Source organism: Oenanthe melanoleuca, chromosome 1, assembly GCF_029582105.1.
Source record: "Oenanthe melanoleuca isolate GR-GAL-2019-014 chromosome 1, OMel1.0, whole genome shotgun sequence".
NCBI classification, from domain to species: Eukaryota; Metazoa; Chordata; class Aves; order Passeriformes; family Muscicapidae; genus Oenanthe; species Oenanthe melanoleuca.
In genome coordinates, this window is record NC_079333.1 from 2,202,345 (window position 1) to 2,230,198 (window position 27,854).

Sequence of the window (27,854 nt, forward strand, 5' to 3'; positions counted from 1 at the left end):
CTGACCAAAATCTCCCTCCTGGGGATTTCAGTTCCCTTAAACCAGGCTGATTCAGGAGCAGATTCTGCACTGAGTCAAACTTTTCCAATTGGCTGCAAAGTCACAGCTGTGCTGCTGTTTCAGGTGTGACCTGCAGGGCAGGCCACCTCTTGTGATCCTTGACTTTTCCTTACTCCTTATTCCTTATTCCTTATTCCTTATTCCTTATTCCTTATTCCTTATTCCTTATTCCTTATTCCTTATTTATTTATTTATTTATTTATGTGTGCTCAGCGAAGCAGTGGAGTTCCAGCTCTGACAAGGCACAACTTTAATTATGATTTTAGTCACTCAGAACTACTCTGCACAAATTTTGGCCCATATCTTTAGCCAGTGGTATCCAGATTTTTTGGTTTTAGAATCATAAAGTCATTAAGGTTGGAAAAGATTTCTAAGATCAATGAGTTCAACCTGTTTTGAGAAACAGGGGACTATAAACAATAAAGTTGTACTAAATGGCATCCCTGGAAATATTCACTGTTTTTGGAGTCTTTTTCCTCCCCTGAATTTATAATGTTTTTTTAATACTTAAGTACAGGGAATGCTGCATAAGATGGTTTTATTTTTTTTACTAGGTATTCAAAATCTACATGTGTATGTATAAAGGATATAAATATTAGTAATAGAAGGAAAGTCATACTTAAGGAGGAAACAGATTTAAGGAGATTTTTTTTGTTAACAAATTTGCTCACTTTCCTCCTTTGACTGTGTTACATACAGAGACATCCTGCACTCAATTTTTGGTTTGATGCACTCTAAACCTCGAGGTCCTGAGAGCCTGAAAACTGGAAAAGCAAATGATTTACTGACATGAGTTTAGTGTTCTTAGGTCAGTTCATCGTGTTCCTGGCTTTTCTCTGGCTTTTCTGCGTGGATGTGCAGAGTTCAAAGCTGTGACAAGCCCCATTTAATAACTTGCATCTGTCTGCCTTTGCTAGCCTAGAAAATGATTGCTCCGGTTTGGCTAATGACCTTGCTGTTCCAAAGCACTCAAAACATCCTTAGGATTTTGTTTATCACAATAAGGAGCAGCAGCAGACTGAGCATGGTGGGTTGTTTTGAATTCTGGAGCCCATATTTCTGTCATGATCTGTGTGAGGGCTGGAAACTTGCAAGAAGTTCCTTAGAAAACTGCAAATCTCATATTGGAGTCCAGCTGAATTAACCCTCACCTTTCATTAATCATTAGCTCTAGAAGCAGATTAAACCCTTGAAATGAGCAACCTGGGGGAAAGAACATTTGGAGATAGCAGGGGGAGATAGGAAGCAGTGCTATCACATGCTTAATCATGGAGAATTTGGGAGAAAACGTGGCAAAGAGATCACAGGGTGCACAATTGCAGGAAACAGAAATGCAAGAGGATCTTTCCCAGTGATTAGAACAAATGGGACTCATCCATCACTGCCTTTCCCCCCAAATTTAAGGACTCACAGATGCAGAACTGAAATTACTTGGAGGTATCTCAGCTCCATTATCCTACTTAAGACAGAAAATTATGTTTTCCTGACTTGTTAATAGCTGTGACTTTGCTGTCTGTCTTGCTGGTCTGATAGAAAAAAGGCAAAGCCACTACCTGAAAATGTAGCTGCTCCTCCTTCAGTTCAGTTCATCTGATTGCACTTTCAGGCTTTTTGGAGCATGTTTGTTTGATTTCTCTGCTTTGCCTCCTGAACCAACAGCCTGGAAGCAGACACTGTTTTCCTTTTATGACATCTTGTGTTTTCCAGCTCGGGGCTGGAGAGTGCTGACACACAGCAATTGCTCAACAGGGACACTTTTGATGTGGAGGGAATTGGCTTTTTAAGGCAGTGGGAGAAAGACAGTGCAAATACCACTTGTGCTTGGTGGGATTTCTGGTGGTTGGACACCTCTTGGCCTCTGCTGACACCATCAAAGCTGCTGAGAGCTGCAGCCACCTCCCAGAGAAACACAGACAGCTCCTGCCTCCCTCCACAGCATCCCCTGAGCTGGGGCTGAGCCCAGAGGTTCCTCAAGGAAATGCTGGTCAGACTCCTCATGCACATCAAACAACCCTTGTGACTCTGGAGGGGCTTTTGCTTTGTGGGAAGATGCTGAGATCCCTGGGGAATTAAAGCAAAGAACATAAATCTTATATAGCCACCTAAATCAGCAAGGCTACCATGAGAACCTTCTCAAGAGTAAATATTTCCCAAATATTCCTTTGGGTTTGATGAGCTTTGTCAGTCCAAACTCCTTTGGATTCAACCACCACAAGCAGGCCCTGCTCTGTAGTTACCATTGGTAAAAAACTTGTATGTACAGAGAAGACACAAAAATAATGTTGGGAAAGTAGAAATTTAAAATTCTAATGGCAGTTGAGGAAGAAAAGGCAAAGCCTCACATGCAGTAATCAAACAGAGGTCAGAGTTTAATAATGCAGGTCACTTTTGCAGGCTTTCAGAAGCACATTTATTTGAATTTCCCTGTCTGATAGAGTACTCCTGCCCTTCTCTCCTACCAGCTGGGGAAACATCAAAATGAGGGAAACTTAAAATCTGCTGTGAGCTGAAACACATCAGCAACTGATGTGACACTGAAAGGGTTGCAAACATGGTCCCACATCTTTTGGAGACAGAGTTTTAAATGCTAATTTGTTCTGCCAGCCCCATTTATGAAAGAGATAGGATAAACCAGGTGAGGGACTGTATTCTAATGCATTATCCTTACAGCATAATTTGGGAGAGATGAAAAAAAACCAGAATCCTTCTCAGTAATACTACTCCAAATATTAGAATGAAAATGAGTGACATATGTGTAAATCAAAAATCAACTACAAATGCAGGTCAAATTGACTGGAAAGCTTATTAGTGATGTATACTTATCTTGAAACATCTCTTCTACTGCAATTTTAAAAACTATCTCTTCTTTTTCAAGTTGTGAATCCTGTAAGATACCTTGATGTTTAACTTGGCCCCCGAGCATTTGCACCAGGATGTTGGTACAAACTCTTAAAATATTTGGAGTGGATTGTAAAAATAGGAATTAAAATTGCTCTGGGTAGGCCTCAGCTTCCTCCTGCACACTTGCATTTCTCCTCTGGCTGTGGCAGACCTGGAAGCTGCTGGCAGCAGCGAGGGATGCTCTGTGTTCAGAAGGGGATCCATTGTTTGCATGCAGGGAGAGGCCAGGCTGCAAAGTGCTCGTTAAATGGGAAAGGGATGGGGCTGGATTGCACCAACAGCTTTCCTTTTAAATTGGTTTTCAGTTGCCTAGCTCAGAAATGCACACTTTCCTTCTGTGATGAGCCAGGTATGGCTGTCAATGCTGGGAATGGCTGAGCTCTGGGTGAGCTGCCAGGAGCACCAGAGCTGTGAGGCAGGAAACCCTGGGGACCTGGGATGCAGCATCACTTCTGCAGGACTAAATCATCACAGACTGGAATAGTGATCTGGGTTGGAACAGCTCATCCCATTCAATCCCCCTGCCATGGGCACCTTCCACCATCCCAGGTTGTTCCAAGCCCATCCAGCCTGGCCCTGGGCACTGCCAGGGATCCAGGGATTTTCAGACTTAAAACCCATGAGGCAATGCTTCAACTAAAGAAAGAAAGACAGCACCGACTCTGTTTGGAAGTTGTTCCTTCCATCTTTCATTCCTCCTCGTGGACTAAGCAGTATCTGCCTTTAAAGACAGCAAAATATCCCAAATATATCTTTTAAAAGGTTTCAGGATCAAAGGCAAGTTAAATCCAATGTGGTTGAGTGCTTGTGAAATTCTGGAACATCTTTGGGGCTCACAAAGCTTGTTTAAACTTGCAAAATATTTTCTCTTTAATTAAACTCTGTATTTCCCAGCCAGGGTGATTCAGTTTTATATTCAGCTGAAGTGAGAGAGGGCTGTGTTTTCACATAATCTAAAACACACACACCAGAATGAGACCAGAAAACTGGTTGCTAAAAGTCTTCAGACATAAAACAGCAAATTGCTTATTAGCAAATAAAGTAAAATAGCATCTAAAAGGGCAGAACAAGACTCAGCTACTCTTGCAACAAAATCATGAAGCAGAAGTGTGATGTCATAAACTTGCTTTAATAAGCAGAGTTGCCATTTAGGGTGCTGATGTTCAACCAGAGGAAATTGTCATGGAATTTTATAGACCCATATAAGTTCACACTGGCTAAAAAACACTGAGTCAATTTCTGAATTTTTATTTTTGGGAGGAGGCAAATGAAGATATTTCAGAGGAGAAAAAAAAAATAGAAAGAAAATTGAGGGATCAACTCCCAAAGCTAAACAGGTAATGGCACACTTAACTTACACAGAACTGAACTGCAGCAATGTGATAAATGAAGAAAAAAGGGAAAACCTACTGAGAATATTCTTACCCAGAGATGTGAGCAGTTGTAGCATCCTGTCCTGTAGTGCCCTCCAAGAACTGAAACAGCAGCTGCTCACTGATATCCCAGCTGCACTTGAAAATTCCCACTTAGAGCATCATTCCATGGACCTCACACTTGACTCTGCTGACTTGACTGCCCTCCTTTTTAGAAAGAACAGAAATAGGATGGGACAGGCCCTAATACCACTCAAGGGTAACTCTAGAGATAGAAAAGACACTCTGGAGATGACAACTAAACTGCTTATGAGAAGTTAGAAAAATCTACCAGCAGCTGACAGTGACAGATTACTCACTTGTAAAACTTAAGAGAGGTGAAAATTCAGAGATATGTCCAGTCACCAAAGCATGAATGGGAGAAACAACTGGGAAAAATTTGGGAGGATCTTATTCCTTTTTATCTATAATGAAAAAGTATTCCAAATCTGGTTAGATAGATTTGTATTCTTCAATAAGCTTCAGTTAAGAGAAAGACAAAATTCTTTGGCTGTTCTAGATCTGCTGCTACACATTTAAGCTGGAGCTGACCTTAAACCAGAGAAGGAAACAGCACCAGACAGAAATCTGCCATTCTGAGTGAAGATTTACCTTGGACACTGCCCTGGGAAGTGTCATCAAAACTTTCCTGTTGGGTACTTTGCAGATTTAAAGCTTTTTGTTGGCTCAGCAGACCCCTGCCAGCTTTTAGCATTTCTTGCAGACCACACTGTATTCTTACCCTCGCTCTGAAAACTGTGATCATTTTCTTTTTCATGGCTTTCAGAGTAGGGATTATCCTTAAAGACATAAAAACTCCACCTGGACTGATGTTTGGAAACCTTTGCTTTGCTTCACCAGTGTCTGGGAATTCTCAAAGGTGCTCCTTTCTAAACAAAAGGAGGAACCATTGGGTAAAGAGCTAATATCTCTACTACTGGACTAAAGCAGTCTTTCCTCACCATCCTTCTGTCCATTGCCAAACCACTGAGCTGTTCCCGTTTATTTTAAAAACTTATTTAGAAATCTGAATCTGGATAGGAAAGTAAAGTCAACATGAAGTAAGGGAACAGCACTTCAGTTACTTAGCTTGCACTAGATTCACCCTTATTTGTTATTGCTAAATTAACTCTGGGCTGGAAAGAAGAGGAAAGCTATAATCAGTTGCTTTTAACTCAGGCTTCAAAACTGTGGCCAAAGTTTTTTAGTGTTCTGGATTCCTTTGCCTAATTGCAATCCCACAGTGGCGACTGCACTTAGAGAAATCCAAAGAAGTTGTTTTTAGGGCAAAATTTTCCTTCCATGGCAGTGAAAATAAAATCTTGAGATAGGTGGTTTTCTAATTTTTCTTTGGTTGGGTTTTTTGGTTGGTTGTGGCTTTTGTTTGTTTATTTTTCAGTTCTTACTGTAACATACCTCTGAAGGCTCAGCTTCACTGTGCAGAGTGGTTATTTATGGTCAGTGCATAACATTTTACCCCTTCTGAAAAGCTGATTTGGATATGTCCAAATGCTCAGTAAATGCTGTTCCCTAAATATTTGTGTTTCTTGGGACAGTAAAGGCAACATTCATCTACATTCTCCTTTGACCTGCCAATCCAGTGGAGCTATCAAGTGGCAGAGCTTGCTGGACACAGCATTTATTTGTAATCTCCTTCATACATTTTGCTTCACTTTGCTGCTAAGAAAGTTAACAGTGCAAAACTGATTCCTTTTTTGCCTTAGAGAAAGTCCCAAGTTTCTCCTCAGCTGCACTGTGGTAGCTCCAGCTGTTTTCCTGCTGGGGTCTGATGCTTGCTGGATGCCCAAGTGCTTCTCTCTGGTTATTTAACCATTCTCTTACAAAGCTTGAGGCCTGATGGCATCAGCTCCAATTCAGATACAAAGGTGAGGGCAACACAAAGTGTTTTCCTGCCAGCCCTTGCCTTGCCAAGCCCCCAAAGAGGATCCTATGCTTTTTTCTCCCTAGAAATGCTCATCTGCTCCAATCTAGCCCTAATCCTGCAGTGTGAGGAGCAGTGGGTGGAGGTTCAGTTGTGCCTCTCTGCTGCTGGTACTTTTAGGAGAGGCCAACCAGGTGCTAAAGCATTTTAAAAGTGAATAGAAGCAGAGTGTCATAGGGAAGATGCCTGGAATTTTGAAAGTAATTTTCTCAGGTACAAGAATTCTTCACCTCCCCTTCCCTAGCACAGCCTAAGAGGGATGTCCAAGGTGTAGATGGAAATCCAAGATGCTACTCAAAGTCCAAACTCAACCAAAACCTTGAGTGAAAACTCAGCAGCCTCACAAAACCAGATTTCTGTGAAACACTTTCTAATGATTTTCTTGATGCTCTTGCTTACTGGTGAGCAACAAATCCCCCATGTCACAGGATAAAGAGGATATATTCTCCTGAAAAAAAGGTATTTTAGGGGCTGTGTTTGCACAAACAATTAAGGATGAAGGCAATCCTGATAGGAAACACTTCCTCCAAGGAGCTGCTGGCTTCCTCTGATCAACATGGATCCCTAAGTGAAAGATTCCTTGCACGTGAGAACAACTGCTTGCAAATTGAGTTAAAAATGTAACTTCAAATCCATAGATGCAGAAAGCACAAAGACTGTGCTCATGTCAAGAATGTGCTGAATGCTGTGCTATCCATCTGCCCGTGTGTAATTTAATCTGGCACCATTTCCAGTGAGGTCATGCCTGGAACACCCAGCCCTGTGCAGAGAGGCTCCCTGGGATGGAGCTGCTGCAGGAGGAGGGGGATCAGCAGCTGTGCTAATTCACTTCTGGAATGGAGTGGCATGTGTGAGTAAAGGCAGTTTCTGTGCTTTAATCCATGCAGTTTTGGAGCAGGCACGTGTTCAAAAGGCAGGTAGGTGAGCCAGGCAGTTGCACAGCCAGTTCTTCTGGCTGAATATTCCAGTTTTAAGGAGAAGTGTTCCATTATGTCATTCCAGTTCGTGTCATTTCCAGGCAACTGGTTTGTAACTGTGGGATAAGGAGTGTCTGGCAAAGTCTGTTCCTTGTAGATAAAGTTCTGCTGCACAAGGAGTCTTCCCCCAGCCCAGCTGAGAAAAACTGGGGTCAGTTTTATCCCTGGGTGTAGCTAAGGAGTCACAGCCACCACTCAAGTGATGATTTATTGGTTTCTCTAGAGTTTGTCCAGCAAAATTTCAAACCTACCAGAACTATGCTGAGAAATCACAATGTAAGAGCACAAGATGTTCCAACACTGCTGTCCAGAAAAACCTGGTGATCACAAAGTTGTACCCAGAACTGATACAACTGTTTATTATTTTTGAAAAACGGACCAAAATGTGGCAGTCAGCATTTACTGGAAAATTTATTGTGAATTTTTTATAGTATCAGAATCAACATGTCATATGCCATTATTCAAGCCCTGCTGTCATAATGGAGACCATGTGGAGATATGGAAGAATTAAATGCTTGAATATTAAAATAAAATTCAAGAAGAGTTTGGTATAAGATTTAATTCATGCAACATTAAAATAATTCCTAACAAGAGTTTTCTTCAAATCAAGCCATTAAAATTAAACATAATAAAAAATATAATATGCTGTCACAAAATAATTTTTAAGACCTTTCCTAAAAGTTCTCCCTTCAGGTAGACACCACAAGTGGAAATTATTTCAGGGCAGAAGTGAGTGGCTATAGAAATTCAGGTTTTTTCTTTTTATTGTAGCACAGGTGAGGATACAGAGTTCTGCTTTTAGCAAGAAAAGAGCAAAAAGAAAAATCTAGCAAATGGTTATGGCTGAGAAGTCTTCTGGAATGTAACTTAGATAAGAGAGGTGACAAATATGCCCTTGATATTAATAATTTTTGTCTTTTATGTGGCAGCTTTGGACTTTGTGACATTTGAATCTGTTAGTGTGAAATGGATTCAGATGTTGCAAAAAACAAACCAGATTTTCCAGAGCGTAAAATTAATTGTCTCTAGCACAGAAAGCTGTTATTTTTGTTGCACAAAATAAATCAAAAACAATGTTAGGCTAATAATAAATAAAGCTACAGTCATAAACAATCTGTTCCCTTTGTTAGGTTTTATGTCATGTTTTGCATGAGAAGTTCAAACAACAATAAAAAGTTCTGAAAGCTCCTCTCATGTAAATGACTTTATTCAACAGAGGAAAAATCCATTGGAATGAATGATCTCCTGCATTGAAGCCTAATCCCTCAAAAAAGGGCAAAATACTCAAATAAGACCCCCAAAAATATTTGAGGCTTGTAAAAATATTGTACAGAACAAGAAATCTTTCACTTGTTTCCACTGAGGGACTGACATTCTGTCCCATAAGCAAAGAAATTCCATCAAAAACTGGGTTGGTTCAGAGAAGTCAGTTCAGAGATTGAGAAAGTTCATGAACTGAAGAGAAAATAGGTTAATGATGCAAGAAATGAGACTGTAAGAAAGGAGAATTTATGTTTGGTTCAGGGTTGCTCAATGAGGAGCACAGCTCTGATTAAAGGGAGATTCTTTGATTACCAAGTGTTAAACATTAAGAACCCCAGGAGCATCAGGAGTGTTGCATCTTCAGGCTCCTGCTGCACCTTCCCCCAGGAGCCAGGTTTGACTTCAGAAGCAAACCCAGCCCTTGTCCAGTCAGAAATTTCTTCACATTCCTCTTCTTTCAGTGATGCAGATGTGCAAGATTTAGATGTTCCCCTTCCCAGAGGAGGAGCCTCTACCTCTTATGAGTTTCCCCTCCAAGCAGCAGACTGACAGGTCACATCAATTGTGTGAATATCCTGCTATTTCTATTGATTTCTAAATCCTCACTACATACCAGTCTCCAATCTAAATGGCAAGCTCACGTGATATTTTCAGATTTTTGCTTACCCTGAATGAGTCGTATCCATGCTCTAATTTCATTTGTGACAACACTAAAATAAGAATTTCTTTAGAGATTGTGAAGTGCATGAGCTTAGAGATGGTGCCACCAACACCAATATGTGGCTTTTATTCACCTACAAACCCTGTGTGTGCTGAACTTGCAGAGCTGCTCCTCTCAGGATCTTACTCAAACTGAAATCCTTTAACTTTTACATCACCAGAGGTGACTTTCCAATCCCCACTGCCAAGTTTCCAGCAGTGGCACCAGAAGCACTTAGGCTAATCCATGTGTCTGTGGCCAATTCAGCATCCTGACACAAGCCCTTCTGTCTGTCTGCTGCCAGTCCTTTTCAATCCTTCTGGATCTGACACTGGGATATGGTTTGGGGTGAGGTGACTGTGGTGGTGCTGAGGAGAGGGTTGGATCAGAAAATATTGGTGTCTCCTTCAGCTGCACCTATCAGTACAGTTTGCCACCGCTGATTGCAGCTATTGTAGGATAAATAAAATCTTGACACATTGGTGGGGCTGGGGGGACTCAGTAGGCAAAAAAAATTACAGTGCTAAAAAATTCAGTAGGCTACACTAGCCTAAATCCCACCTTTCTACTTCCATCTTTTTTCCCCACTTTTTTTTGGTACAAACTCATTAGAAGAGGATTAATTTTATATAGATGCAGTGGTGGGTGAAGGTGCAGTGGAGATAATTAATTGTCTAGAAGGAAAAAAGCAAAAAAAAAAGCTGAAGGGGAAAACTGATTACATTTCAAGCAGAGCACCTCTGCTTCCAGAGAGATCTCTGCTGTTTCTCAAAGTTTTGGAAAGGTTTTCTGATGACAGAATGGATTGTTTTCCCTGTTGCACTTTCCTTCAGTCTGTCTACAAGCAGTGGTTGAAGTGGATTTAAATGTGCAAATGGTATTTTGAATAGAGTCTGGAAACTGTAACACATCAGAAACGACAAAGAAAAAACTCCTTAAACTGGGGAGGAATGTAAAACAGGACAAGCAACAGTGCCAGCCGTGAGAAGAGCTGAAAAGCTCCTTCTGGTGTTTGCTGTAGCAAAAAAATGTTCTTTCTAGAACTTCAGGAGATATTTATGCCCAGTGGGAATTGAATGTCCAACAGAAATTGGAAACATGAATGTTTATTCATTGATAATGGCACACATGCAGAAACTTTGTCTGTAAGTTCCACTGTAATTACTGGGGGTCAAAATTATTTCTCTTTTCCCATTTAGATGAATATTAAGGCTGCCATCTCCTAGGTACAGACCTCATAGCTTTGTGGAAGACAAAAAAAAAACAAATTTTGTGCCTTTCCACAGAGAAAGCAAACAAGTAATGCTCATTCAAGTTCATTAAGACTTCTAAGGAGTCTTCATGCAGGCTTTTTGCTACATTTTTTGAAACTATTAAACTATCACAAGCCTCAGACAATTAGGCTGAAAATTAATTTCTCAGAGGCAGCAGGGAACTCTGAGTCTGGCACCTCTGCCTGCTTTAGTGAGAAGAGAAAAAACTGAGTATCATCAAAGCAGCCTTCATGGGGCTCTGGATTCTCAGCACTGGCATTGCCCAATTTCCTCATGGAGGTATTTAACATCAAGTACTGACAATCAGAGCCTGGGAACAACAAAGGTTTGGAGAGACAACACTCAGTCTCCAAGGTCTGCCTGGAGAAATAAAATTCCAGCCAGAACATCACTCCCTGGGTGCTCACAAAGAGAATCCAGAGGGGAGAAAGTGAGGAGCTGTGTGATGAGAATTAAAACCATCAGCATATCCAGAAAGAAACAAAGGAATCCCTCAGTAGCCCTGTCCTCACTGCAGATATGGTGTCAGCAAATTCCCCCCAGCCACAGAAAGCAATTATATAGTTACTGTGTAATTGTACTTCCTTGCTGTACCTTGCTGATAAATCAAGCATTACATAAAAATTAACCAATGTTGATAATATTTACCATGAACAACTACACCAAGGACTCAGCTGGGACAGGGAATCTGTGAAATGGTGTCCACTGATGGTTCTGCCTCCTCAAGAAGCTGCCCTGAAAATGCACACAGAGTCCAACAGGCTGTTTTTATAACTGCTGTAGTCAGGGTGTTCTTCATTTCTTTCACACCTTTGTCTACACAGCAAATGTCTCCCCACCCCTCAAACCCAGGAATAATAGCTGGACATCATTTTTTATCAGTTCTATATTTCCCTAAAAGCCTGAAAGTTCTTGTGTTCTGTCTTTAGTTTCTGAATACTTGTCCTTTTACAAGCTCCAGCTATATCCAGATTTGTAATCTGACAAAGATCTAAGGCAAGCAGTGTCCTTATAAAAGGAGAAGATCCAAATTAAAGTGGCCCTCTCACTCCTAAATATCTTAAAATGCTTGGCCCACGTGCTTATGAAACAGCTGAATAGGAGCAACCAAAAAAAGTTTACAGGAGGCTGTCTTGAGTCAATTATACCACAAGCTACAGATCTGTTTCAAGGGTTCCCTCTCCCATTTGCAAATCTTCAGGAATGTTGGAAGCTTGGCAAAGAGCTAGGGCTGGAATTGCAGGTACCAACCATATCCCTCCACAAATCTCCCTTCCATTAGAAGGAAGGAATGTATGAAAAGCACTTTGCTCCCTCTGTTAGATAGGAAAGAGAAAAACCCATTCAACCAAGACCCTGGAAAACCCCAAAGCAAGCCACAAGATTAATCAGATCCATATCCCTGCACTCTAAGAGGACTTCACTCAGAAGTCCATGGAACAACACCCATAACATGTTTGTGATGGCTGTGAGTGTGTGTGTGTGTGTGTGTGTGTGTGTAAATAAATAAACATGTATTGGGAAGGAATTCCTCCTGGGAGGGTGGGCAGCCCTGGCACAGGTGCCCAGAGAAGCTGTGGCTGCCCCTGGATCCCTGGCAGTGCCCAAGGCCAGGCTGGTTATAAGAGTTTTTAAAGCACAGAAGAAGTAAAATTCAGTCATGTAGAAGCAGAACGTGCCAGGTCTGAGGCTGCACACATCATGTTGTTGATATGGCCAAGGTGGGGATAAAAAGTTTTCAAAAATCACCAGAGAACAATCCAAATTCAATCACTAAATACTAGAAAATTAAAGAACTTGACTATGTTTCTTGAAATAAGTTCCAAATTATGCCATTTAAAAAAAAATCCCCTATATTCGAAGGCTTCACTGCTAACAGTTTGATTTTCCAAACACTAATTAATAAAACTGATTTTACTCCAATGTACATCAAATGAAATACCCTAGAGTTCTTTTCTTTAGTATTCCATGTATTAATTCTGTCCTGCTCTTTAGCATTTCAAGTAGTTTCCACAGGCACTAATTTGACTTTAAAGATGTATAAACCATGAACCACAAGAAATTAACAAACCCTCCCAAATCTGACAATTATTTGGGTATTATACTGAAGCTGAACACTAATTAACATGCAGGCAGATGTGGTGCTAACCAATAAACCAGACATCAACAAGGTACCTGTTGGCATTGCTAAAAATAGAGTTGTAAAATTTCCAAGACCAGACTTTGAAGACACTTTTGACAAAAGAATGGAAATGCTCTGGATAGGTGATTTGTATGGCTCAGAAATCCAAAATTCCCAAGAAAATCCCACTAAGAAAGCTTTGTTTCCAAAGGTCTCTGAAAGCTCCATGTATCTTGAAACAATAAAGGATGTGCACCAGGACTTAATTTATTGCTTTCTTAAATGAATTGCTTCCATGCAAGTTTCCTTCTATTCAGATGTAAATGCAGGAAATAGAAGGTGGAAGCTGAAAATACCAAAGGAGAATTCACCCCTGAAGGAGGAATCTGAGCTGTGTCCTTACCACCTATGAGATATTAGCAGCAAGTTGTGAATAGATCTGATAAAATTACTGCATGTTGGTAGGATAATGCAGCTGCTGCAATGTAACTTTTGGCTTACACCAGGCTTATTCATAATCTATTTTTATGGTTCTCAAAATCCTGCAAAATAAAAAAGGACCACTGGCTAATTGTTACCATACTGTTTATTCTAAGAGCTATTTGCAGTGCACTCCAGAAGCAATTCCCTCTCCTGTCCTCCCCCTCTCCAGCCCTCGAGTGCTTCTAGTTATAGCATTTGATTTCTAAAATTAAACTTGGATCCACCTTAAAGCTCATAATTTGGAGAATCTGGATTCATGAAATGCCATTTAAAACATCCCCATGCCATCCCTTTCCTGTGCTGTTCCTTTCCTGTCCTCTACCAGACTTCACTGCCTAAAAGTTTAAGGCAGAATTTACTTTTATGCTTTTCTCTTTCTAAAAATTTCAAGTATTTGTCTTGTTGCTATTGATGTACTCCATATACAAGAAAACACAAGTGAATTTCACATATGACTATGGGTATTTAGTAGTGATTCAATCTGTAAGATCCCTTCCAATTCAAACCATCCTATAATCCTGAAAAATAAATAATAATGCTAAAGGTGGAAAATGGACCCAGACCTTTTATAATTACCCCATTGTAACATCATTAAAATAGACAAATGGAATTCCTGTTTACACTACAAATAACTGGAAGAGTCACAGGAGTTTCCAGGTGGATGGAATATCTAAGCTGTTACATTGCCTCAAAGTAATTGCAGAATTCTTATTTATGCCTTTAAACATAAAGAATGTGAATATTTAATTCCACAAACAATTCAACTATTTTCTAATCCCTGTTTGATTGACCTACTAACTCATAGCTGGATAATAGTACTAGCAAGGATGTTTTTAACTATATTTTAATTCATTCTGTTAGGCCCCTAAGAGGCACCTGGGTTCAGCAGGCACCCTAAAAGAAAAGAATAATCCAGGTATTGGGAGGGAATTCTTCAGCTGGCACCTGGGAGGGAGCTGAAACCTTTCCTGCAGTCTTAAAAGTCTTGTGAGAGAAACCCCCCAGAATAATGAAATTTCTGTGCTGTTCTTATCATGAGTCTGGTCTCTCCTGACCTGGGGAACAGGTAAATTCAGAGAGGTTCAGAACAGGAAAAAAAGACAAATCCTGCCTCATTCCAAGCAGCCCTGCAGGGAATTTGCAAGCAAACACTGTAGTAGTTTCACTGTTTCCAAATGCTTGTTCTAGTCTATTTTTGTCTTACTAAAATACTTAATTTCCTCTCCAGAGTCATCTGTAAAATTCATTTTTGATCTCCATGGTCCCCTTTTTGGGTAATTTGTGTATTCCAATGTCTGTGTCCTATTTACTGACTTGTATAGTGCATTGTTTTGCAGTTGCATTAACACTCAAAGTCTAAAAATACAAAGTCTGTTCACCAGCTTTCTTGAGTCTTTGCCCAAAACCCTTTTTTCATATGACAGTGGGCAAACTTACTACAGGCAAAGAAGAAGAAAACACTTATTTTTCCCATTTTTTGTCTCAGCAAAGGTAAAACAAAGATTGAATGGGTGATCCTACTTAGAAAAAAAAAATAAAAAATTAAGCCTTAATAAGCAGTTGATAATGGAATATGGTTGTCAAAATTAATTAGATTTAAATATACAGTGTGACTATTTTTATAGCTTTAAGGTCCCTCCCAACCCAGGCCATTCTGTGATTCTATGACTCTCTTCTAGAAAAATTGGAAAATTATCCAGCTGCAGCCACTCCTGGCTCTGTTTTCTGATGGTTCACCTGCAGATGATTTCTCCTAGCAAGGAAGAGTTTATTTGGAAATAAGCACCTTTTACAAGTGTTGCACTCTCCTCCAGCACTCACCTCATATGTTGATAATAAAAACAAGTCATGCATGCCAATTTTTTCATCCATTAAAAACACTTTTTGATTCATCCTACCTTTGCAGAAGGAAGCAGTGAGTTTAAAACCCCAATTCCTTGGTATTTTAGTTATATCATGAGTGACTTTGCCTACTGACCTCTGTATTACCTTACTTCCAATGAAACTTTCAGGCAAAATTAATATAAAAATCAAAAATTGTTCCAACTGCTGGGTTTGGAGTATTTTTTGTCTTAGAAAGAAAAAAGCTATCAATGGGGATTAAAAAAAAACCACCAGAGGAGATCTGATGAGTCAGTGATAAATCTACTTAATGTTTGCCACTGAGCAATTTCTGTCCTGGCAAATTTAACAGCTGACAATAAAGTGCTTTTTAATGGAATAAATTGGGAAAAACCCAATCCCCAAAGGCTTTAGGCAAGCCCTGGTAAGTATCTCACATCTTCATGAGATCATATAGCTCTTCATTTAACTCAAAGCAAATCTGACTGCAGGTTTTTAAAGAATATAAAGGTATCTGTCCCTGCCCCAAGCAGGCTGCTTTATTCTAGCTGATTATCAAGAAAACAGCAGTTCAAATTACAATTTCTTTCACAGCTTCCTGTCACTGTTCTAAGTGTTATGGGCACAACAAAACCAGTAGCAAAGAATTTTTTTCCAAAGTTTGGGAAGAAGCCTGAACCATTACAGTCACCCCAATGGGATTTTCAGGTTCCTTGTCAGACCTCTGCAGTGATCCTGGCATTATTGACCTAGACCACAACGACTTCAAACATCCCACAAATGGGATTAGACTGTCTTGGAACAATTGAATGTATGAATTTAAAACAATATATAAAAAAAAAGGGTGAAAATGTGTATCTGTATAAGTAAAAACATCCTGAAAGAGAAGAATATAAATAAGGGAAAAGAATATAAATACAAATATCTTGTCAGTTTTAGTACTATTGGATTGTTAATGGAATCCTGGTTATGGACACTTCATTTAGAGTAAACCTGATGTAAGAACACAAATCTGTCCTATCTCTGTCTCTATCTCTTATTTCTTCTTTTTACTTCCAGGCTTAGAAAAATTTCAAAGTGTGTTAAGGACAAGTTGCACATTGATAAATGATTTTAACCTGAGTTTGCTGCAGAAAGGGGAAACTTCCCTGCCTCTCTCCACTGTGAGTTCCAAAGAGGAGTATTAATTAATTAGGAATTAATTAGGAATTAATTAGGAGTATGGAGCATGACATAACATTCCAATTGGGCTCCTTTACCAAGATGGTGGTGCCATCACTCTCATATCATCTGAGGAAGAGCTGTTTGAGGTTTCCATCCTTACAGCTGCTGTTAGGAGGAAAAAGCAATCTTTCCTTTTAACTGAGCAATCCTGGGAAGTATTCTAAGATTCCATCTCCTGGATAACATCCAGGGAGCAGGTTTGAGGACATATGAAGCTTACATAACACACAAATGCTGAAGAGCCATTCTTAAAAGAAAGAAAAAATTATATGCAATTTTTTTTTCCCCAGAGAAAAAAAGTGGCCTAAATTTAATGTAACTTCCCTCTGTATAATGAAAAGGTGCCAGCATATGCCTCTTGGGAATTTGCAAGAAGGCAAAATAGAGTTTGAATTATATGTCAGAACACTGTTCTACTTAATCAATAATCAAAAATTACTGAGCAGAACAATTCAGCAACAGGCTTCTTCCATTTTATCCACTTAAACATAAATTTCAATCACTGAGAGGCTCAGAACAAAATGCCTCATTGAGAGTGTGGTATTTCATTTAAATCATTCCTCCAAGTCTCAGCTATCACATCTGTGACATTAAATTATCAGTGCTGCTGATATGAGAGGAAGCAAATCCATTTAGCTGTACTAGAGCCCAGCACAAAGCCCTTGAAGGGAATTTGATGCCACAGCCTATTTCTGTCTGAAGAATGGCTAAAAGTCTTGACTCTCAAGATTAAATCAGAGAACCAGGGGCCCTGAATGGAATTTGAAGCTTGTTACAGACTTCTATTTCCTTTAGGAGCTTCCTCCAAGAGCCACATGGAAGTGTGCAACAACCCAAAATCTGATTATTTTGCTGCAGGAGAAAGTTCTTGGGAGGAACTGCAGGGCTCCAAAGGTGACAGGGCAAGAACTGAGATGAAATCTGCTGGTCCAAACGTGTCAGGGAGGTGGGGAAGCCAGTTCTGGAAATCCAGGCTGCAGCAGGAGCTGCTGCTTCTGTCAGCAATTGGGAACATTTGTGTAGAAGTGTCACATTTCAGTGGCAGCCCTGCTCGTGTACAAACATTTCTCATTAGGAGTTAATCACTCCTGGGGTTAATAATCACTGTGGGTTAAACATTTTGTGGCCTGGGACACATGTGGTGTCCTTATGTTTTTTCAGTGACACTTGAATTATCAAAAAGCCAATGAACCCCAGTTATGGGCGTGGGTCCCAAGGTGCTTGGTGCTGTTAAATATGGAAAGGACATCCTAAATTCTTTAAAATTTGGGAACAGCTGAATACAAGCCAGGAAGAATAGTCAGCACACTTGACAATGCCTTAATCACCAATAGCTTGTTGGATTTAGCTGTCAGCAACAAAAAAATAGAAAATTTTTCATTAATTTTAAAGATTATTTTTTTAACTTCATCAGTCTTTGGTGTTGGCAATGTTATCACATCCAGGATGAAGACCTACATGGAATAGACACAGTTTCTGACTTGCCACCCAGTATTTCCAAATAAGAAGGTGCTTAAAAAGTCTCAAAACAATCCAGGCAACAAAATAGGCAGGTATGCAATCTCTTCTTCCCAGAAAATCTTAATACTTACATATTTTACAGTTAAGCAAGGAAATCTTGATACAAAATATCATCTATTGTCACTACATCTATATCTATCTGTATGATTATCTAATCTATCTATATCTAATCCATCAACCTCAACCTCCCCTGGGTAACTTGAGGCTGTTTCCTCTTGTCCCATTGACAGTGTGATGGATTTAAAAGTTAACCTCAGAAATAAAAACCCCTCACTGGTTAAAATTTCATTATTATTTTTATAAATAATTATTAATTATTATTATTGTTAGATATAATAAAAGTCTTTTTTATTTTAGATATCCTCACATATTCAAGAAAAGTAAATGCAGACAAGGGTTTTGGTAATTTTGGTTAATTAAATCTCTGCAAAGGGTTTAGATTATCAGGTAGGGCCCTCCCAGATTTGTTTCTGCTGCCTTTGTGGCAGTGTGTGACACAGCTGGCTGGGTAATAGTTCTGGCAAGACCAAAAACTCAGGTTCCCTCTGGGCTCAAAACCCTCAGAAGATGTTCCTGATATGACATGAGCCTGGATGTGATAATCTGGGGAGTCTGGAAGAACCAGTTTTGCTCCCTGAGAAGCAGAGCAGCACTGAACAGTGTGAGGACTCCACGTGTGTAAAAACAAGACTTAGAAAAACACTTGGCTATTAAAGTGAAATGCAATCCTGCTGCTTCCACACCAGCATGAACACATGTTGTACAAGCCTAGCAGAAATTGCTAAAATAAACTCTGAAGCAGCTTCACTATTTAAAATGAACAGAATCCAGCAAAAGGAGTGTTTAGCACAGCTCCCAAACAAAATCTCCCACTTGCCAGCAGGTGCCCCTGAGTTGGTTTGGTTTGCTGTATCCAAATGCCACAAGTGCATTTGTTTGCTTGAGCTCAGAGTTTCTTTCCAAACTTTGTGCATCAGAGTTGAGGGCATCAAACAGCAAACTGGGCTGGGCAGCAATTTTGAAATTATCTTACTCTTTCTGAAAATTATCTTTGCAAAGATACAATTGGAAATGGTGCTGCCAGGACTCAAAGGAATGGCATTGATATTCATGAAAAGATCAGGTCTTTAAGAGAATAAATCAGAGATTATAATTCTATAAATTAGAGACTAAATAAAGAGAAAAATTCAAGACTATATCCCAGTCATTGTGCAAATGGAATAACAAATTTCCATGTTTATACCTTGGCAAGTATAACACATAGTGAGAGGTAAACAGGGGAATATGGGAAATGGAGAAAAAGGCACTGGCTCCCTACAACTTCTGTGTACCTTGAAGAATTTCCATTATAGATGGCACTACCACTGCCACAGCTCAAGGAAATATCTTTAAAAAACCCCTCAGATTGTATTCCAAGATCAGCTACAATTTTTGTAGATATTTCCATTCATGTCCTTGTAGATATTTTCATGATGTCCTTGGTCCCATCCAAACTAGATTATCTGACACATATCATATGCTGTAAGGGGTTAGATTTCCTCACAATTCTGTGTAATTTTCAAGATCTAGACTGCTCTGAGATTTAGGCTTCTAAAACAAATTGGTTTTTTAAGTCCATTTTTGTAAGCCAGCCAGCATCAGTAATTCTTTGTGTGGATATATGTATATGATATATAGACATTTTAATGCTCTAAAAATGGAAGATGTGGAGAGTTTGAATCAACAAAGTTACCAACATTTCCACAGCCTTTACTTTGCTTCTGCCTTGAAATTCTAAAGCATACTAGCAAACTAACAGCAAAGAATAAAATCCCTTGTTTATATGAAAAATGCAGAATGTGGAGTGCTGAGCTAAAAGGCTTCAGCATAGATCAGACTCAAAAGCATTTTGATTATCAGTTGTGGCCACTTAAATACTGAAATTTCTAAAAGCACTGTTCAACAATCTTTCCTAAAACACTTGGAAGAATATATTATTTATTTTTTGGTTCTGTTTTTAATGCTGCTCCTCAGCCTTACCTCCAAGAGAGTCTGCAAGGTAAATTGCAAGCACAAGTGGAGGCAAGGCAGGGATTGCCTTGCAGGGCTGCCCTGAGCACAGCTGGCAGCCCTTCTGCTCAGCCCTGTGATGTGGTTACTCCTTCCCCTCCTAAGCACCAGATTCCTGCTCCTGGGATGTGCCAAAATAAACAGCTGGGGTTTAAAAGGAATCCTTCTGTGAGAGTGCTCCATCAGATCTGAGCTGCTGGGGAGGAGGTGAGAGTCACCCAGGGGACACAGGGCAGAGAAGGCAGGAAAATATGGCAAGAATGAGTTTTTTCCCCCCTCTTGTATATGTTTTTGTAGTGAATTGGTATTTATTGTATGTTGATGTTGTATGCAATGTGAGATGCTGTGGCAAGAAAGCCAGTCAGAAAGGGGCAAATCCTGAGAGGGGAACAAGTGGTCCAAAATGTAGAAGAATTGCAAATTGGGAGAAAAACCACAGAAATGTTAAAGGACAGAAATGTAAATCCATTACAGCCAAGCTGAAGTGCCAGAATAGGACAAATGAGGCCAAAAATATCAGAAGAACCCATACTTTTATGTATTTTGGCAATTCTGCCTCTCACCTGGCTCAAACTGGAAAATGTAAATGAATATGAATTTCATAATAAAAAAGAGAAGCAAACATTGCAATGGAATTCCTCCACACAAGGTTCATTTCATGCTTGGTATATAAAACACAGGTCAGGTGTATCAGAAATTATCCAGCTGTCACAAAATTTTGACAACTATGTTGATAGGATAGTCCAAATCCAAAAATCCTCTGAACTTCTGCCTAACTGCTTAATCTCCAAATGTACTCCAATTGTAAAAATTTTGATACCTGGCACCAGAGTAGAGTTACAAGGGACAAAGTATTTCCCTCTTCTTGCTAAATATTTGAAATCATGCAATGGTTTCCTGTCACTCATAACATTAAATGATTTGTATTGAATTAGTTGGTAATTAATAATTGCATTATTGCAATGATCATAATTTATCAGTACTGTGCAGCTGAAACATAGTTAAGCCACAAGAAATTACTAGGTTGTTTTTTTTATTCTCCTTTTTAATACCCATGCCTTTTTCTTTCTTTTTTCTTTTTTTTTAAAGTTTTTTGTCATGTTTTCAGGCCAGAGATTCTTCTTTCACTATGCAGAAGGCAGAGAAGCCAGCTGAGTTGTGCCAAAAAGCTAGGAGACCTTAACTGGCTGGCAGTACAAAAAACCAAAAATATAAATCAGGTTTATCACTTGGAATTCTCATTATCATTACACAGAGTTTGACAGGCATATTACTGCTGCATATAACATCTGAGGGGTTTTTCCTATCTTTCAAGCCAAAAATTCTAAATTTCCTCCTCATGCACCTTAAATTCTTTCAGTCATTCTTCTTGCTTTGATTGGACATCATGCATTATTTTCCCAGACATATTATTACTACTCTGGTTCTAGCCTATTTTATTTGTTGCCATAATTTTGTCTAAAAATATTTTCCTTATCTGTTTTTTATTTATATATTTTTTTTTCTCCCTGTTTCTATTTGTGTCCTCACTCATTTCTTGTTCTTTCTGCCCTCTCTGCTTTGCTACCCCTCCAACATCTGTCTGCTCAAACAATTCTCCCTTTCTGTCCTTTGGGCAGAGCCCTTAAACATCTGTACACTTCTCCATTTGGGGCAAGGGAGGGAATTCTCTTCACTACTTAGAACACATCAACTTATTAAAGATTTCCAGGAAAGATTCCCCACAGAAGCTGAGTGTTTTCATCTATCTCCAAACTCACTGAGCTGTCCTTCCCCCTTTTTTTTTTTAATGTAAAACTCTATTTTTGAGTGAGCTACAAGCAATATCCTGATGCTCCTGATGTCTGTTTCCTCCCCAGCAGCTATGCAAACAATCCTTGCCCATTTGCAATTCAAGGGCAATGTCTGTACAGTCGGGTATTTAAATGAGTACTTAGCTATTTAAATGCCTTTCCGAGGTCCCTGAAAATTCCCGACCTGGAGGGATGTCTGCAGAAACGAGACAAACTACCACGGAGAGGAGGGAGGGTTTAAAATAACTCATTTGTGGGAAGGGAGAGTTTCCCTTTGTGGCCAAGATGCCCGGATCCACCCCTCTGGGTGTGCTGTTCTGTGCTTTTTGGGGCTCCTTGTCACCACTTGTGACCCAGCAGCAGCTGGGCTCGGACAGGACTCAGACCCTCCCAGGATCTGTGCTTCTCCTCAGCTGCTGCATCTCCATCTCTCCTGATCCTGTCCTGCAGGGACACTTTGGAATGCATTGAGTCAGAGTCAGAGTTATAGAAAATCCTGGGTTGGGAGGGATATCACCAAATCCAATTCCTGCCCCTGCACAGCACAGCCCAAGGATCGCCCGTGTCCCTCAGAACATTGTCCAAAACCCAACAGGTTCAGTGATGATAATTCCAGCAGTTCCTCTTTAATTGCACTCCTCAAATGGGGATGGCTTTTTTCCCCACCAGCCTTTGGCAACGTTTAAAAAGATAACAACTACTTACATAAACCTGTATCCATGGGAAATTTCCCTGGGAAGTAAAGGAGCTCATGTGTGCTTTGATTTCTTATTTTTTCTAGGTACTGCACCAAGCTCTCCAACCCACCCTTTCATTATTGTGTCAGGGATATTTAGCCCAGCCATCCATTCATTCCTGTAAATACCATCTGTTCCCCAATCCCAACCCAGAGACCCTTTGCAGTCCTTCCTGCTGGGAATGTGCTGCCTCCTGCCCCTGCATCAGATCCTTGGACTGCAGTCAGCTCAGCTGACACAGCCCCCAAAACTGTGCACCACAAATCTCAGGGACAGAAAGGAAACCTGAAAAGTTCCACTGCAGGTAAGATGATTCCAGCTTTGTCAATCCTCAATCCAAACCTCCCTGCTCCCTGGTTTTGCATGGAAATAACAAGACCCCTGTCCTTTCCCTCCAGTAGCCACACTGAAACCAGTCCATTGCTCCCCAGTCCCTTCACAGCTGTGCTTGGCATCCTGTCATAAAAATCTTCCTCCAGGTCTCAGACATATTGCAGAAGATTCAAGGGATAAAGACAATATAAAATTGGAAGCTGGCCAATGAGGAAAAACCTATTTGTTTCACTGGCCCAATGAACATTCATTTATTTAAATCCAGGCTGAAATAGGTCCCTGAAGGATGATTTAATAAACCTTGAAAAGTGTCACCTTGCAGTCAGCTTGCTTTATTGTCAGTAAGTCAATGATGGGACACAGCAGATGCTTAAGAGCCAGCACAATGATTTAAACATCCACTTAAGAGAGGTTTAACTGGTGCTTGCCACCACTTCTACATGGGTGATATGTCTTATTTCTTGCATTTTTATGAGGTTACATAACATCAAGGTCATGTGGTTTGCTAAATGCTGCTTGGGAGGATGCAGCAGAAAATCTGTTTCACAGATGTTTGATCCTGCTTTTCCCAGCTAGCTTGGGTTTTCATGCATGAGTGGAAGGTGCTGGTGGTTTCAGAGATTCCTCTGCTGCTGATCATGTTTACTGCAAATTACAGGGTAATAATTCCACCAGAGCCTTCTATCAAGGACAAATTATGATGAGAGGCTCCATAATTAAAACTTTCTTCTGACTACCTGCAGGTGAAGTTACTGGTTTCTCTTCTTTTCAAGGTCACCCAATACCACCCAACTTTCATGAAAAGAATTTTACCAGACCATTTGTAAAAAGGTTTCCATAGCATGTTTCCTAATGCCTTGGAATCCAGACTACATAGTTCGATTTTTTTCTGAGACATTCTTATCCAAGCTATATATTCTGCTAGCCCCTGATAATGTCCACAGCATGGTAAAGAAAGTTTTTAGAAGTTTGCTCATGCTTAGGAAAAATTTCTTAGACCTGCTGGTCCATATTTTGTCTGGGCACTGAAAGTTCAGACTCATTTCTTCTGCTGCTGAAACAGAAATTCACAATATCTAATCATGCTGTATTTCTGCAACACAATTTGAAGTTTCTATAGGTAATTCTTTCAATGCCCTGATACCACAGCAGTCTCAAAGCTCACCAGAGAAACAAAATCCTGACTTCAGGAAAACACCAGACTGCAGAGACAGGTGAAAAGGCCCTGTGGGGCCATAAACCCCAATTTCTAATTGATTAGCTCCAAGTGATTTCATCAGGTTAATATCCCACTGAAGTCAGGGAGTCTGGTTATATTTTAATTTATATATTTTAATATATATATTTTATATTTTTAATAGTCAGTTGCTAATCTTCAGGAAGTCACCTATACTTCTGTGCTATTGGCATTAGTCAGAAATTAATCCTTGGACTTTTTAGCAAAATGATGGGCCATATTTCCAAATTTTAATATTAAACCTACTGGAACTCATTCTGAGAATTTGAATTGAAAATTGATCAAATCCAGTCAAGAAATAGAAGCAGCAACGAGTGATTCACACCCAATTGTAAACCTTCACATTTCTGAGGGTCAAAATATATTTTCACAAAGTATTTAACAAAGAATTTTGAGAAGTTAAGAGTATACAGACTATAGAAACCTAGTTCTGCACAAATTTGCCTTCACAGTCAAAAGTAGGGCTGAAATATCTCTTAAAAATTTTGAGGTATTTTTCCAATCCTTCCAGTTCTCCTGTATCTAAATGCTGTCAGATATTACAGCAATGAGCCCCAATACATATTATATTATGCATAGTCAGAATATTTTATTTTAGTTATTAACAGCATTTTTGAACAGTGTCTTCACTGTATCCCCACAGCTGAACTACTGGCAAGAAGAAGTTAAAAACACCATGGAGCTCCTGAGCTGGATTTTGGCTGCATATATACATTTTTTAACATGCATCTCAAACCACCACCAATTCAAACTGTACTTGGTGTATTCTTTCCACACTAACCAATAATAATGGGAAATTCAAGAAGTGTTTCTCCTCAGACCAGCAGAATAGAAGGATGCCCAGTGTGTTCCTTCCTTAGCTTGATCTCTAAATGTAAGCTCTGCCTGCACTCAGATCAGGCCAGAACAGGCTATTCCTGCTTTCTGCTTTTGCTGTAACTAACAGCCCTGCCTCCATACACACTCAGTGGGTGCAGGGAGAGATGGTAAAACATTAATAATCTTAGTTACATCTAGATTTTTTTCCTCCTGTGAAAGCTGTCAGCATTTAGCAATAGCAGCACTCAATTCTCCAGCATTTTAAAAGGTCTCTCTTTGTCCACAGCAATTATCAAGAATGCAGATAGAGCTGCAGAAGACACTTGCTGTATTCCCACAGAAGCAGTGCCTTGTCAGCTTGAGGTCAAGCACTAAGTTAGAGGTGCTGCATTAAAATTTAACCTCTGGTTCTAAAGTGTCACACATCACCGTGGCACTGAGGTGGAGACACTGAAATCACTGACCTGTCACCTGGGAATGACTTTGCTGGTAAAACATTGGTTTTCCTGGTTAAAAAACCCCAGAGGGCAGTGTCTGAGGCAGGCAGGAGGGCAATGGTAATGTCATTTTCTTTCTGTCAGAGGAGGGGCTGCAACTCTCCCAGTGTTGGGCACAAAATGTGCAGCAAGAGCTGAGGTGCAGCAGCCAAATAACCCCAGTGCAAACATCACTTCACTGCCAGGATTCCAGAGATTAAATGTGCTGTGGCCCAGCTGTAAATGAAACTGCCTTCCTAGCTCTAACACATGAGGAGCAGTGTTTTGTAATTTTGCCAGATCTGGGCTGCAGATGCCATCCTGATATTCCACACTTCTCTTTCAAGGCCAGATAATTCAGTAGTTTATGGGAAAACACAGCAAGAGAATACTTGGCACCTGTACTTCTTTTTCTTCTGTCTCCTCTCTTTCTGGTTGATTCATGATTCAGCTAATTCAATTTATATATATTAAGAATTCAACTTATATTTCTTTCCAGTGAAAATTGAGAGTTCAAGTCCATGTTTAATATTGCTGATTGTGACTCAAGTTAGTTAATTAGATGACTACATTTAATCACTAGTGAATTAAACGACTACATTTAATTTTTTGCACATATTTGATTTCCTGGAGCCACCTGGGGAATTCCTGCAGACATTCCCTAAGACAGCCTTTCCCAAGGAACAAACAGCTCTGGCTGCATCACACACAGAAACATGAGTCTCATACAATGTTTTATGATATTAGCATTTTAAACTATAATATTTCTAAGAACATAACATAATGATTTTTTGGGAAGAAAAAATCCACTAATTTTCATCAGCAGTGCAATTTTTGTGATTTCTGACAGCCAGAAAATCCAGCAGCAGTCAATGAAGTTTTCATTAGTTCTCTAAAATATGCTCCATCTTTTGCCTCACTGACTTCTAAATATAAAGTAATTGTATCATCTGCTGTAAGTATAAGCACAGCACTATAATTCATCACATTTTTTTCTCTGTGTTAAAACTGTACACTTTCCATGTGAGTTTTGATATGGTTTATTTTCCTATTTGCCCAGAGGCTTATTCTGGTTCTCTCTATACCTAGAAAATAACTGATAAAAGAAAAGATGCCATCATGTTGAATCTTCTGTGAGCAGAAAATCAAGTATGTGGGCTAACACAGTCATTGGTCAGGGGGGAAAAAGGAAGAAAATGGACATCAGTCTGTAAACTCCCAGAAATGTGGCTTTATAAAGCAGAGGACAGTTTGAAGGCAGCTGATGGATTGCTGCAGCCCACAAATAACTCCAGTGCTCAGAGTCACAGTGGCATTGAAGGCTGAAAATCAGTTTGGCAGAAATAAGGCTGAGAAAATACACAAGTTTCAACCAGCCCTTGGTTGTGTAGAAGCTCCTCCTGTGCAGTATCAGTGCATTAAAGAACAAAGAGAAGGATGGCACAGGGGATGACAGTGTGTGTGTGGGGGGGAGCTGTTTGTTTATCTGCTTGGCTTTGTTTAGAAATCGATCTCCAGAAAGAATTCCCTCCAATCTCTTTAAAGAGCAGAAGACAGTGGTTCTCTTTCACTCCAAGCATGTTCCTGGGGGAGCTCAGCTGATCCTGGCCCACAAAAGCATCATCCCCATTTCAGATGGGGAGCACGACACAAGCTCCACCAAGGATCTGATAAGGCCCTGACTCCCAGGTTCTCTGGGGAAAATGAGTGCTTAGCTACTTTATTTCACTAATTAAACAAGAAATGTCTGTGTCCTGGCTGGGCTGCCAAGATCCAGTGCTGCTCTTTTGTGTGTCCCTGCCCTGCCATGGGTGCCAGCTGCCTCAATTAGCCTGCCAAAGGAATCACAGGGCAGGGGGACCCTGCCAGGCACGCAGCATCCTTCCACCCCTCTGTTTGCTCTTTGGGACAAGAGAAAAACAATCACTTAACTCTTCTCTGTGCCTCCGTCCTTTGCTGCTTTCCTCTCATTAGATCAGTTCATGTGTCAACAGTCTCCCACTTTCTGTTCCTTTCTGTCCTTCTAGGCATGATTTTATCACAAGGAGGAACACCAATTTTTTTTCCTACAAACCTGTGCTCCAGCACCCAGAGCACAACCAACCAATCAAATCCAATACCATGCTCATTTGACATGAGCAGAAGTTAATATCAATATATTCCCTATAGCCATTTTTCTTCTGCAAATAAATCACTCAAAGCTCTACAGTCTCAGGAAAGGCTGAACTTTTTGAGAAAATATCCATCTCTTAAATAGACAATTATATAAAAATCTCTTCATCTTCTAATGCAGATTTAGAAAGGATTACCTGAGTTTTCCAATAAAAAAGGATCTCATTCAAAAGGTAATCAAGTTATATTGTGGAATTTATGTTTGGTACCTTTAATAAACCAGTTCAGTAATGCTTAGTCTGAGGATATTAAATTAAAAATGCCTTCCTTTGATGGCACTGATGTTTGAGAGTGTATTATTCAAGTAACAAACACTCCTTTTTATGGAGAGTCTATCCTAGTAAACACATCTGTAGCTTTGATGAACAAAGAAAAAATAATAATGAAAGAAATAGTGGAATAAAGAATTTTAATCCTTGAATTGCACAGATACCCTACATTTGGCAAGCAGTTTTAGGCTCCAGCCAAGTTTTGATGACTGAGAAAGATCTCTGTGTGAGTTTCATTAGTGAGAGGA